Source organism: Arachis hypogaea, chromosome 19 (assembly GCF_003086295.3).
Source record: "Arachis hypogaea cultivar Tifrunner chromosome 19, arahy.Tifrunner.gnm2.J5K5, whole genome shotgun sequence".
Classification (NCBI taxonomy): Eukaryota; Viridiplantae; Streptophyta; class Magnoliopsida; order Fabales; family Fabaceae; genus Arachis; species Arachis hypogaea.
In genome coordinates this window covers 101,937,809-101,950,910 of record NC_092054.1, presented here as the reverse complement: position 1 = coordinate 101,950,910, position 13,102 = coordinate 101,937,809, and the positions used below count along the sequence as shown (strand labels likewise).

The following is a 13,102-nucleotide window of genomic DNA, read 5'->3' as shown; positions in this document are numbered from 1 at the left end:
TATGACTAAGAACCCTCCTCTCAGGAATGCATTGTTCCATCAGCTCTCTCATGGTTGTGAACTTCTCTATCCATGTTGAGATCTAGAGCTTCTCAAAATTGTCCTCAGATTCTCCTTCAGATTCCTCTTCTCCCATACTCTCTTCCCTCTTGCTTCCTTTAAGTCTATGAAGGGTCCTTTCCGGTTCGGTATATGGAGGAGTTGATGTCTCTCTCCCTACCTGTCATACAAGAACACAGCTCAAACACAAACAAGTAAAATACTCTTGGTTAATGGAAGAGTATGGTTAGCTCAGTTGAGGAATTAATTCAAACAGTTAGTGAGTCAGTGAGTTAGTTGGCATGAATTTAAAGGCATAAAGAAGGAAGCATGTAACAAGTGCAGAATTCAACAAGTATTTAGAACAGAATTAACAAAGCAAGAGAAATTGCTCAATCTAGTTAGCTTCCAATTTGAGAATTGTCAATCGAAAACCAATCCCCGGCAACGGCGCCATAAACTTGATGCGCATAAACGTGTTATGCTACGATTTAGGAAATTGCACGATCGGCAAAATTCCTTCCGGCAAGTGCACCGGTTATCGTCGTCAAGTAAAAACTCACAATAGAGTGAGGTCGAATCCCACAAGGATTGGTTGAGTGAGCAATTCGGATTAGAAGTGTGTTCTAGTTGAGCGGAATCAAGATTTGAGATGAGAATTGCGGAATGTAAAATTGGCGGGAAAAGTAAATGACAAGAAAATTAAATGGCTGAATCTTAAATTGCATGAATTAAAGAGCAGAATGTAAATTGCTGAAATTAAAAGGGAATGGGGATGATTGCAAGAATTGAATTGCAGAATGTAAAGAGAAAGTGGAAATCAGAAATGGGGAATTCATTGGGTTTAGGAGATATTGAAATCTCCGAATCAAAACATGTAAATCTCTTCCTCAACCAATGCATTCATTGAATTTTGCTTGGCAATCTTATATGATTGGATCCCAATTCCTTGGCTCACCAATGCTCTCTAAAACAAACAAATTCCCAATCCTTGGTTTAAATGTTCATAAGAAGAGATGATGCTTGATCACTGATTATACCACACAATTTCATGAACCACAATTTGGTAGGATTACATGTCACAATATCCATCCAAACCCCAATCCAATCCATTGTGAGAAAGCTTCTCTAGCATGAATCCTTCATTCCTTTCCCAAGGCTCCGAAGGATTCCAAGTATGAGTAGTTTCTTTCCCAAGACAACTACTCAATGGAATTAGATCGAGAAGCTTTCTAACAAATTCAAGAGAAAAGATTGAAGAAGAAGATAAACTATTATTGATTCATTGAATTACAATAGAGCTCCCTAACCCAATGAAAGGGGGTTTAGTGAATCATAGCTCTGAATTCAATTACAAAGAAAAAGAAACTAGCTAAAGGTGAAAGTTGAAAAAAATCCCCTCTAACTTAACTTCTATCCTATTTATACACTTTCTATATTGAGCTTCAGTTGTGCTTCTTGGGCTTTGAGGCCTCTCCTTGCTTTCCTTTTGCCTTGGGTTTATGATCCATAATCTTGATGAGGTTGTTGATCCAGATCCTGTAACATTTATTGAGCCAACTTAGTGATAATCAAATAATGACACATGACTCAATAAATTGAGATTTCAAACTCATCAATCCTTCAGGCCCAATCCCATAAACCATGATATTCAATTGGGTTTCATACCAAAGTAAGTTTAAGTTAATAATTGTGCTCAAAGACTAACTTAAATCACAATATTTTTGGCCCAGAACCCTTTTCAAGAGTGGCGTTTAAGTTGTAGTTTAAGCTTAAACTGCAACTTAAACGCCAGACACTTCCAGTGAGGCCATTTGTAGAAGCACGTTTAAGCTTCAGTTTAAGGTTAAACTGAAGCTTAAACGTGGAAATGGAAGAATGGTAGCCCTGGAGAGTAATGTAGTCGAACACGTTTAACCTCCAGTTTAAGGTTAAACTGGAGGTTAAACGTGGAAAAGGAATGAGGCATCCTGGAGGTCGAACACGTTTAACCTCCAGTTTGAGGTCAAACTGGAGGTTAAACGTGGAAAAGGGTGGAGGCATACTGGAGGTCGAACACGTTTAACCTCCAGTTTGAGGTCAAACTGGAGGTTAAACGTGGAAGCTTAGAATGGTGGCCCTGGAGGTGTCGAACACGTTTAACCTCCAGTTTGGGGTCAAACTGGAGGTTAAACGTGGAGGTGGAGAGAGCAACCCTGGAGTAGAAAAACTATCGAACACGTTTAAGCTCCAGTTTGAGTCAAACTCGAGCTTAAACGTGGAATGGCCCCTGGTACTCTTCCTGGTTCTGGCGTTTAACCTCTAGTTTGAGGTCAAACTGGAGGTTAAACGTGGAACTCCTCCCTGGGTGGCATACTCATTCTGGCGTTTAACCTCCAGTTTGAGGTCAAACTGGAGGTTAAACGTGGAATGCTCCTTAAGTGAGGCTTTTCATTCTGGCGTTTAACCTCCAGTTTGAGGTCAAACTGGAGGTTAAACTTCAATCCCAGCATTTCTTATCCTTCATGATTTTGGCGTTTAAGCTCCAGTTTAGGCTTAAACTGGAACTTAAACTCCACATGTGATATACAAGCTTCCTTTATTGATTTTGTTGCTTCCTTGCTTAGCCTCTTCTTCCCTGAAATCATCCAAACAATTGCATCAAAGTCTTGCAAAATTTCATGAGAAATCTTTCATTCATAGCATTTAAGTAATATAACTAAAACTCATGGAATTTGCATCAAAATCATATTGTTTGGATGGTTCATTACGTTGTTCTTCATTTAACCATTTTTGGTTACTTTAAGCTCAAGAAAATGCATAAAACAACTAAACTAACAGAAAAATGCTAGTGAAACTAGCCTATGATGCCTTGGCATCACAACACCAAACTTAATACTTGCTTGTCCCTAAGCAAGTTCTGAGTTAATTGAGAAGAAAGTATGAAACAGAAAGCAATTACATTGGCTATATTAGCAAGCATTTGAAGTTCATCAGAAGGGTTTTATGCAGAAAGTTGCAGCATCACTTTTTCATACTTATCAGGTAGGATTATCACTTTTTCATTGCATCCATCAAAAATTGCTATGGCCTCTTGTTATTCTTATGTCTTTGGCACTTTTCTCTTCTTTGTTTTCTTTTCTTTTTCTTAGAGCTTCTTTTGCTCCTTGTTTGCTTAGTGTCATGTGTTGCACAAGCCTTTGGCATTTTCTTTTTCTTATCAGTGCACTACACATATCCACCTTAGGCATTTTAGTTCACATTTCTTCTTGAGACATTGGTGCCCAGCACCTCTTTGTGTGACTAAATGTTTTGTATTTAGGTTGCTCTTGATAGTGGACTTTTGGTTGATAATCCCGGGTTAGTTAACCCAAGTTACCAAGTGTTGAAACACTCCTCAGAACCTATTCATCCAAGCATATCCTTAATACATAAACACCACAGGCATTTGTCTCAGAAGTTCAAACCATTGGTGCCTAGCTTATTTTCTCAATTTTTTTTTTTTTTTTTGCTTTTTGGTTGCCTTTTTCCGTGGCTTTTTCTTTTCCTTTTTCTTTCTTTTTCATGGCCAAAGACATTTATTCATCAAGATCCATAGACAATTTTACTTCTACATAAAAAATGATAATTCTACACTCTAATTTTAGTGATGTGACTAAACAATCAGCATGCATACACCACTTAATTCTACTTGATTTGTCACTAATTTAGCCAAGTTACTTTTGTTCACACTTTTCTTTTATTTTGGAAACAGAACAAGCATGGCACGCACTTGTTTAAGAAGGTGAAGTTATATCCAAACATCTAGGCATTCACTTTATTCAAAGCACTTAACAAACACACATACTAAAAAAAAGACTCATAAAAAGACTCCACCTAACACTTAAATGACTTATGATGAAAACACGTTCATAAAGACAATTCACCAATTATCATTTGATTATTAAGGAACGAGACCACCTCTTATTTATTGCTTGGTTCTTCTTAATTCTTGGGATCCTGCTTCTTCTTGCTTCCTGCCTCTTTTTGACCACTTGTGCTTCCTTTGTCTTTTCTTATGAGCTTTTTCCAGAATCCAGCCTTTTTCATCGTTTCTTCCACTCCTTTTTCAAGGATCATTGCCTTGTTTATTTCTCCTTCTTTCCTCCCTTTGAAATACTCATCATAAGCTGGGAATGCTGGGTCCATCTTGTGTAGATGTTCCCCTATGTAGTTAAGCTTGATTTGCGAACTGATGTTGTAGTCAGCTTGGACTGAGTATCTTGCATTCTGTAAAGTGGTGGCTTCCTTGATTGCCAAGACATTGGCATCTTGGTGTTGGCATATGTGGCTGAAGGATTCCTGTAAGTGTAGATTTTGTTCCCTTTGCAGATCAAAGAATCTTGATTCAAAGTTCCTTTGCATATCCATCATTTTTAGATGAAAGTCTTCTTGTCTTTCCTGAGACCTCGTGTATTGCTGAGACATTCCTTCCATGATTTCTTGCATTCTGCTCATATCCATGGGGTCTCTGGGAATACGTTGTCTTCTTTCAGGAGTTGCTTGCTCTTCTTGCTCTTCTTCTCTGTCTTCTCCTTCTTGTCTTTCTTGTTCTGCTTCTTGCTCGGCTTCCACTTGTTGCCCTTCTTCATTTCTTCTTCTTGTATGTCTTGGAGGAGTTGGGCCAAGAGTCATTCTGTGTGCAGTTATGGCCAGCCCAGGATATAGCCAATTAGGTCTTTCATCCTCAAGTGGTACTTGGGCATCGATGCATAGTCTAATGATGGTGCTAGGGAAATGAAGCCAGGATTCAGGGTCACTTTTCTCACTAAACTCTTGTATCTGTTCAGCAATGAGTTTATGAACTTTGATCTCTCCTCCAACCATAATGCAATGTAGCAAGATGGCTCTTTTAGGGACTATTTCTGAAGAGTTTGCAGTGGGTAGGATGGATCTCCTAACTATTGCATACCACCCTTTAGCTTCAGGTGTTAGGTCTCCTCTTCTCAAGACTCTTGGAGCCCCTCTTGTTTTTCTCACCCATTCAGCTCTGATGGCACAAAGGTCTTCAGCAATAGTTGTATAGTCAGGTTCTCCTCTCATCCTTTCGTCATAACTTGCTTGGCTGAAATGTATGTTTTTCAGGCCAAGAGTTTTCATGATTGCTTTGGGACTGAAGTCAACCTCCACCCCTCTCACATAGCTTTTGTATGTGGGGTTCTTGGTTTGATCCTCCTTACTGCATTTGCATAAAACTCCTTCACCAAGTTGATGTTGATTCTAGTGATTGGCTTAGTTAGGAGCTCCCACTTCCTCTTTTTGATCTTTTCCCAAACACCTGGGAACTCATCCTTCTCAAGTTCAAAGGGGACCTCAGCTAGTACCGTTTTAGGTCTCATCCATTCGGCTTGAATCTCATGGAACACTGATCTGTATCTCCATGCATCGAATCCCCTGTTTTCCTCCATTGGCTGCTTGTCTTTTCTTCTTTTGTGGCTAGATGAAGCTGCCATTTTGGTAAGTGACAACTAAAGTTGACAAGGTGAAGCAAGAAGTGTTGTTGGAGGTGTGGTGAGATTGTTTTCGGCAAGAGATGGTTATGCTATGATGAAGGAAAAAGTGTATGAAGGAGGATTGATGGTGTGGGACTCGTTCCCCAAGTGGTTCTTTATAGTGCCCATGAGTGAAAAATGAACGGCTAGGGTGGTTTGTGAAGGGTGGCTTGATGGTAAATATATGAATTGTGGATAAGGACGATTGGCTTTTCATTTTCTTGGAAGTATTCTGGATGCATTAGGTTGTACATGTAGCTTTCTTTTCTTGCAGAACTTCCTTTTCCCATGTGTTAGTTTCAAAGATTTATGAATTTTCTTTTTGACCAAGCACGTACCTCCCTTTGTCTTTTTTCCTCCATTTTTGTCTTTTCTTTTGTACCTGCACAAACAAACAAAATTGCTATCATTTTTCGGTCCATGTGAATTATGAATAGTATTTGCACATGTAAATCAATGCTTGTCTTTATGAGCTTATAGCCGTGACTTCTACATGTATGCACACTTATGATTTGGACACCAAACTTAGTTTTTGGTTAAGTCTCCTGATGACATGAAATCCATATTGGTTGTCCTTAATGAGTGTGCATATTTCTAATAAAGCATAGTCATCTTGGCTCTTTGATTCTAAACAAAGTGACTACCCTAAGTAATTGAAACTAAAGCATTAAAATATGTGAATGGTATACTTGTCATGAATTTTGAAATCCAGAGGAACTTCTTGCTTTTCATAAACTGTGTTCAAAAAGAACACCAAACTTAATGTTTGGTTGTGCACCTTGAATGAAAGATGGAATTCAATTTGAGTAAGATTTGGGAGTGCCATCAGGCACACCAAACTTAGAGACCAATTGTAATTTACATGCACGGTTTAGTGCACTTAATCAATAGTTGTCCTGAGGATTCAAGTTCATGCATAAGAAACCATACTTTATTAGATGTAAAGCAAAGCACTAAAGATTAAGGATACTAAAAACATGGGTTGCCTCCCATGAAGCGCTTCTTTAACGTCACTAGCTTGACGGTTGTCCCTTGTTAGGGTGGATTGTAGTGCTTGACGTCCTCTCCTCTCACTATGAAAACGTCCCCTCTTGATTCATTCATGACCTCTAAATGTTCCAAAGAAAGAACTTTCTTGATTGTGAACACTTGAGGGAGCTGAGAAGGAATGGTCTTGAGGCCAGGTGGGATTTGCAGATAATGACTTGAGATCACTTTATCTCCTGGAGAAAAACCTTCAGTGGGAATTTTCTTGTTTCTCCATCCTCTTGGCAATCTCCCTATCACTCTTCCCTTTCTCTTGAGGATTTCTTCATTGACCTTTATGTCAGGAGGATCCTTCTGATCTGTTTCCACTGATTCTTGTGGCTCTAACTCTTGCAACTCTTGTTTGCCTTCCAATGACTGTTTTAGAGTCTCAGCTGCTGGATTACTTTCCTCCAAACACGGATGGCTACTATCATCTTTAGGCTTTTCAGATTCTGGTTCAGGCTCAGATGCAGGTTTGAAGACTTTGAAAATGAGCTGTTCATCATGTATTCTCAGAATTAGTTCTCCTTGTTCTACATCTATGAGCGCTCTAGTAGTGGCTAGAAATGGTCTGCCCAGAATGATAGGGTGTAAATAGCTTTCCTCCATGTCCACAATGACAAAGTCTGTGGGGAAATAATAATCTCCTACTTTCACCAGCACATTTTCAACTACCCCTTCAGCTTGCTTCTGAGTTTTGTCAGCCAGTTGTATGATTACATCAGTGGATCTCACCTCGTTCAGTTGTAGCTTCTTCATAAGAGTTAGAGGCATCACATTTATGCTAGCTCCTAGATCACAGAATCCTCTGTCAATTTTTGTTTCCCCTATGATGCAAGGGATATGAAAACTTCCTGGGTCCGTTTTCTTAGAGAGTGTGTCCTTCTTGATGAGAGCACTGCATTCTTTGTTCATTGTTACCGTTTGTCCTCCCTTCAAAACTCTTTTCTTGCTTAACAATTCCTTTAAATACTTGATGTGTGTGGGCATTTGGTGAAGAATCTCAAGAAAGGGAATATTGACATGCAGAGAATTAAATGTCTCTAGAAACCTTGAATAGGTTTTCCTTTTTCACCTCCTCCTAACCTCTCAGGAAATGGTGCTTTTGGTTGGTATACTTCCATCATGCCTTTTTGCAGATCCTTGGCTTGCTCAGTTCCACTTTCCTGCTTAACTTCTTCCACAACTTCTTTCAAGATTTCTGGTTCCTGCTGTGAGGACCTGATTCCTTCTTCTTCTGAGACTTCCTTCAATATGGTGATGGCCTTGCACTCTTCCCATCTTACTCTCTTTTGTTCCCCCTTAGGATTCTTTTCTGTGTCACTAGGGAACACTGCAGTTGATTTGGGTGCCTGTTGAGATAGCTCTCCTACTTGAGATTCCAACCTCTTGAGTTTTTCACCATGGTTTCTTAAGGTAGTTCTCACATCATCCCTGAAGCTCTTCAATTCAATTATGTCTTGGCTCATGGTTGCCATCATTCCTTCCATCCGGTTTAATTGATCTTGAAATTGTTGGTTAGGATTAGGTTGGGTATGTTGATTATTTTGGCCATGATATGATGATTGGGGGTAAGTGTTTTGTGTGGCTTGGTATGATCTTTGGTTGGAGTTTTGGTATGTGGAATTGTTTTGTTGGTTGTGGTTGTAAGGTTTGTGGTTTTGTGGTTGGGTTTGTTGGTTTCCCCACCCAAAGTTTGGGTGGTTTCTCCAGCCTGGGTTGTAAGTGTTGGAGTGTGGATCATATGATTGCCTTTGTTGGTTTCCCACATAGTTAACCTCATCCCAATCACCTCCTTCAATGCCTACTTCCTCTTGATCTTGTGTGTGTATTGCAGCCACTTGCTTTGTTTCTAATTGCCTGGTAAGCTCTGCTAGTTGCTTGGCAAACACCTTGTTTTGGGCTAGAATTGTATCAACATGGTTCAGCTCCATGACTCCCTTAGTGTTGTGCCTTTCTGATGCATAATAGTATTCATTTTCAGCCACTGTCTCGATCACTTCAATGGCTTCTTCCACAGTCTTTTTCTTGTTCAATGAACCTCCTGATGAATGGTCTACAGCCTTCCTTGATTCATAAGAGAGCCCATCATAGAAGATGTGCAATTGCACCCAATCATAGAACATGTTTGGTGGGCATTTCCTTGTCAAGTCCTTGAATCTCTCCCATGCCTCGTAGAGAGTTTCACCATCTTGTTGTCTAAAAGTCTGGACCTCAGATCGAAGCCTATTGACCTTTTGTGGAGGGTAGAAACGTGCCAGAAACTTGCCTTCCACCTCATCCCATGTGGTTAGACTCCCCCTTGGGAATGATTCCAGCCACTTAGCTGCCTTGTCCCTAAGTGAAAATGGGAACAAGAGCAGTTTATAGGCATCTTCCTGGACTCCATTGGACTTCACAGTGTCACAAATTCTCAGGAATTTTGTGAGATGTTGGTTTGGGTCTTCATTAGCACTTCCTCCAAAGGAACAATGATTTTCCACCAATGATATTAGCTGTGGCTTGAGCTCAAAATTGTTGGCCTGAATGGGTGGTTTCTGGATGCTACTACCACAATTCCCAGAGGTTGGGTTTATGTATGAACTAAGAACCCTCCTCTCAGGAATGGCATTGTTTCCATCAGCTCTCTCATGGTTGTGAACTTCTCTATCCATGTTGAGATCTAGAGCTTCCTCAAAATTGTCCTCAGATTCTCCTTCAGATTCCTCTTCTCCCACTACTCTCTTCCCTCTTGCTTCCCTTCTAAGTCTATGAAGGGTCCTTTCCGGTTCGGTATATGGAGGAGTTGATGTCTCTCCTCTCCTACCTGTCATACAAGAACACAGCTCAAACACAAACAAGTAAAATACTCTTGGTTAATGGAAGAGTATGGTTAGCTCAGTTGAGGAATTAATTCAAACAGTTAGTGAGTCAGTGAGTTAGTTGCATGAATTTAAAGGCATAAAGAAGGAAAGCATGTAACCAAGTGCAGAATTCAACAAGTATTTAGAACAGAATTAACAAAGCAAGAGAAAATTGCTCAATCTAGTTAGCTTCCAATTTGAGAATTGTCAATCGAAAACCAATCCCCGGCAACGGCGCCATAAACTTGATGCACATAAACTAGTTATGCTACGATTTAGGAAATTGCACGATCGGCAAAATTCCTTCCGGCAAGTGCACCGGTTATCGTCAAGTAAAAACTCACAATAGAGTGAGGTCGAATCCCACAAGGATTGGTTGAGTGAGCAATTCGGATTAGAAGTGTGTTCTAGTTGAGCGGAATCAAGATTGAGATGAGAATTTGCAGAATGTAAAGTTGGCGGGAAAAGTAAATGACAAGAAAATTAAATGGCTGAATCTTAAATTGCATGAATTAAAGAGCAGAATGTAAATTGCTGAAATTAAAAGGGAATGGGGGTGATGGCAAGAATTGAATTGCAGAATGTAAAGAGAAAGTGGAAATCAGAAATGGGGAATTCATTGGGTTTAGGAGATATTGAAATCTCCGAATCAAAACATGTATATCTCTTCCTCAACCAATGCATTCATTGAATTTTGCTTGGCAATCTTATATGATTGGATCCCAATTCCTTGGCTCACCAATGCTCTCTAAAAACAAACAAATTCCCAATCCCTTGGTTTAAATGTTCATAAGAAGAGATGATGCTTGATCACTGATTATACCACACAATTTCATGAACCACAATTTGGTAGGATTACATGTCACAATATCCATCCAAACCCCAATCCAATCCATTGTGAGAAAGCTTCTCTAGCATGAATCCTTCATTCCTTTCCCAAGGCTCCGAAGGATTCCAAGTATGAGTAGTTTCTTTCCCAAGACAACTACTCAATGGAATTAGATCGAGAAGCTTTCTAACAAAATTCAAGAGAAAAGATTGAAGAAGAAGATAAACTATTATTGATTCATTGAATTACAATAGAGCTCCCTAACCCAATGAAAGGGGGTTTAGTGAATCATAGCTCTGAATTCAATTACAAAGAAAAAGAAACTAGCTAAAAGTGAAAGTTGAAAAAAATCCCCTCTAACTTAACTTCTATCCTATTTATACACTTTCTATATTGAGCTTCAGTTGTGCTTCTTGGGCTTTGAGGCCTCTCCTTGCTTTCCTTTTGCCTTGGGTTTATGATCCATAATCTTGATGAGGTTGTTGATCCAGATCCTGTAACATTTATTGAGCCAACTTAGTGATAATCAAATAATGACACATGACTCAATAAATTGAGATTTCAAACTCATCAATCCTTCAGGCCCAATCCCATAAACCATGATATTCAATTGGGTTTCATACCAAAGTAAGTTTAAGTTAATAATTGTGCTCAAAGACTAACTTAAATCACAATATTTTTGGCCCAGAAACCCTTTTCAAGAGTGGCGTTTAAGTTGTAGTTTAAGCTTAAACTGCAACTTAAACGCCAGACACTTCCAGTGAGGCCATTTGTAGAAGCACGTTTAAGCTTCAGTTTAAGGTTAAACTGAAGCTTAAACGTGGAAATGGAAGAATGGTAGCCCTGGAGAGTAATGTAGTCGAACACGTTTAACCTCCAGTTTAAGGTTAAACTGGAGGTTAAACGTGGAAAAGGAATGAGGCATCCTGGAGGTCGAACACGTTTAACCTCCAGTTTGAGGTCAAACTGGAGGTTAAACGTGGAAAAGGGTGGAGGCATACTGGAGGTCGAACACGTTTAACCTCCAGTTTGAGGTCAAACTGGAGGTTAAACGTGGAAGCTTAGAATGGTGGCCCTGGAGGTGTCGAACACGTTTAACCTCCAGTTTGGGGTCAAACTGGAGGTTAAACGTGGAGGTGGAGAGAGCAACCCTGGAGTAGAAAAACTATCGAACACGTTTAAGCTCCAGTTTGAGTCAAACTCGAGCTTAAACGTGGAATGGCCCCTGGTACTCTTCCTGGTTCTGGCGTTTAACCTCCAGTTTGAGGTCAAACTGGAGGTTAAACGTGGAACTCCTCCCTGGGTGGCATACTCATTCTGGCGTTTAACCTCCAGTTTGAGGTCAAACTGGAGGTTAAACGTGGAATGCTCCTTAAGTGAGGCTTTTCATTCTGGCGTTTAACCTCCAGTTTGAGGTCAAACTGGAGGTTAAACTTCAATCCCAGCATTTCTTATCCTTCATGATTTTGGCGTTTAAGCTCCAGTTTAGGCTTAAACTGGAACTTAAACTCCACATGTGATATACAAGCTTCCTTTATTGATTTTGTTGCTTCCTTGCTTAGCCTCTTCTTCCCTGAAATCATCCAAACAATTGCATCAAAGTCTTGCAAAATTTCATGAGAAATCTTTCATTCATAGCATTTAAGTAATATAACTAAAACTCATGGAATTTGCATCAAAATCATATTGTTTGGATGGTTCATTACGTTGTTCTTCATTTAACCATTTTTGGTTACTTTAAGCTCAAGAAAATGCATAAAACAACTAAAACTAACAGAAAAATGCTAGTGAAACTAGCCTATGATGCCTTGGCATCATTGGGGGTGAGGAGCTCTGCTGTGTTTTGATGAATTAATGCAATTACTACTGTTTTCCATTCAATCACGCTTGCTTCCATTCTAAGATATTCACTCGTACTTCAACTTGTTGAATGTGATGATCTGTGACACTCATCACCATTCTCAACCTATGAACACATGCCTGACAACCACCTCCGTTCTACCTTAGACTGAGTGCTTATCTCTTAGCCTCCTGGTTCAGATCAGAGTCTTCGTGGTATAAGCTAGAATCAATTGGCAGCATTCTTGAGATCCAGAACGTCTAAACCTTGTCTGTGGTATTCTGAGTAGGATCTGGGATAGCATGACTGTGACGAGCTTCAAACTCACAAGTGTTGGGCGTAGTGACAGACGCAAAAGGATCAATGGATCCTATTCCAGCATGAGTGAGAATCGACAGATGATTAGCCGTGCGGTGACAGCGCATTTGGACCTTTCACTGAGAGGACGGATGGTAGCCATTGACAATGGTGATCCACCAACATACATCTTGCCATGGAAGGAACCTTGCGTGCAGGAAGAAGAAGACAGTAGGAAAGCAAAAATTCAGCAGACAGAGTATCTCCAAAACCTCAACCTGTTCTCCATTACTGCATAACAAGTATTTATTTCATGTTCTTTTACTTTTTACAATTAAATCTAAGAATTATTGATTTCCTGACTAAGAGTTGCAAGATAACCATAGCTTGCTTCAAGCCGACAATCTCCGTGGGATCGACCCTTACTCACGTAAGGTATTACTTGGACGATCCAGTGCACTTGCTGGTTAGTTGTGCGGAATTATAAAAGTGTGATTGTGATTTTGTGCACCAGTCGATCCCACGGAGATTGTCAGCTTGAAGCAAGCTATGGTCATCCTTGTAAATCTCAGTCAGGCAGATTCAAATGGTTATGAGGTTTTGATAATTAAAATATAAATAAAAATATAAAATAAGAAATACTTATGTAATTCATTGGTGGGATTTCAGATAAGCATATGGAGATGCTTGCTGCTTCTGAATCTCTATTTTTCTA

At 39.7% G+C, this 13,102-nt stretch overlaps 1 non-coding gene across 1 annotated transcript; it reads left to right on the top strand.

Moving 5' to 3' along the window:
- Positions 1-8,702: 8,702 nt before the first annotated feature.
- Positions 8,703-8,806, top strand: LOC112781941 (small nucleolar RNA R71). Its single transcript, XR_003192686.1, has one exon. It is a non-coding gene; the product is annotated as a small nucleolar RNA R71 (small nucleolar RNA).
- Positions 8,807-13,102: the final 4,296 nt, after the last annotated feature.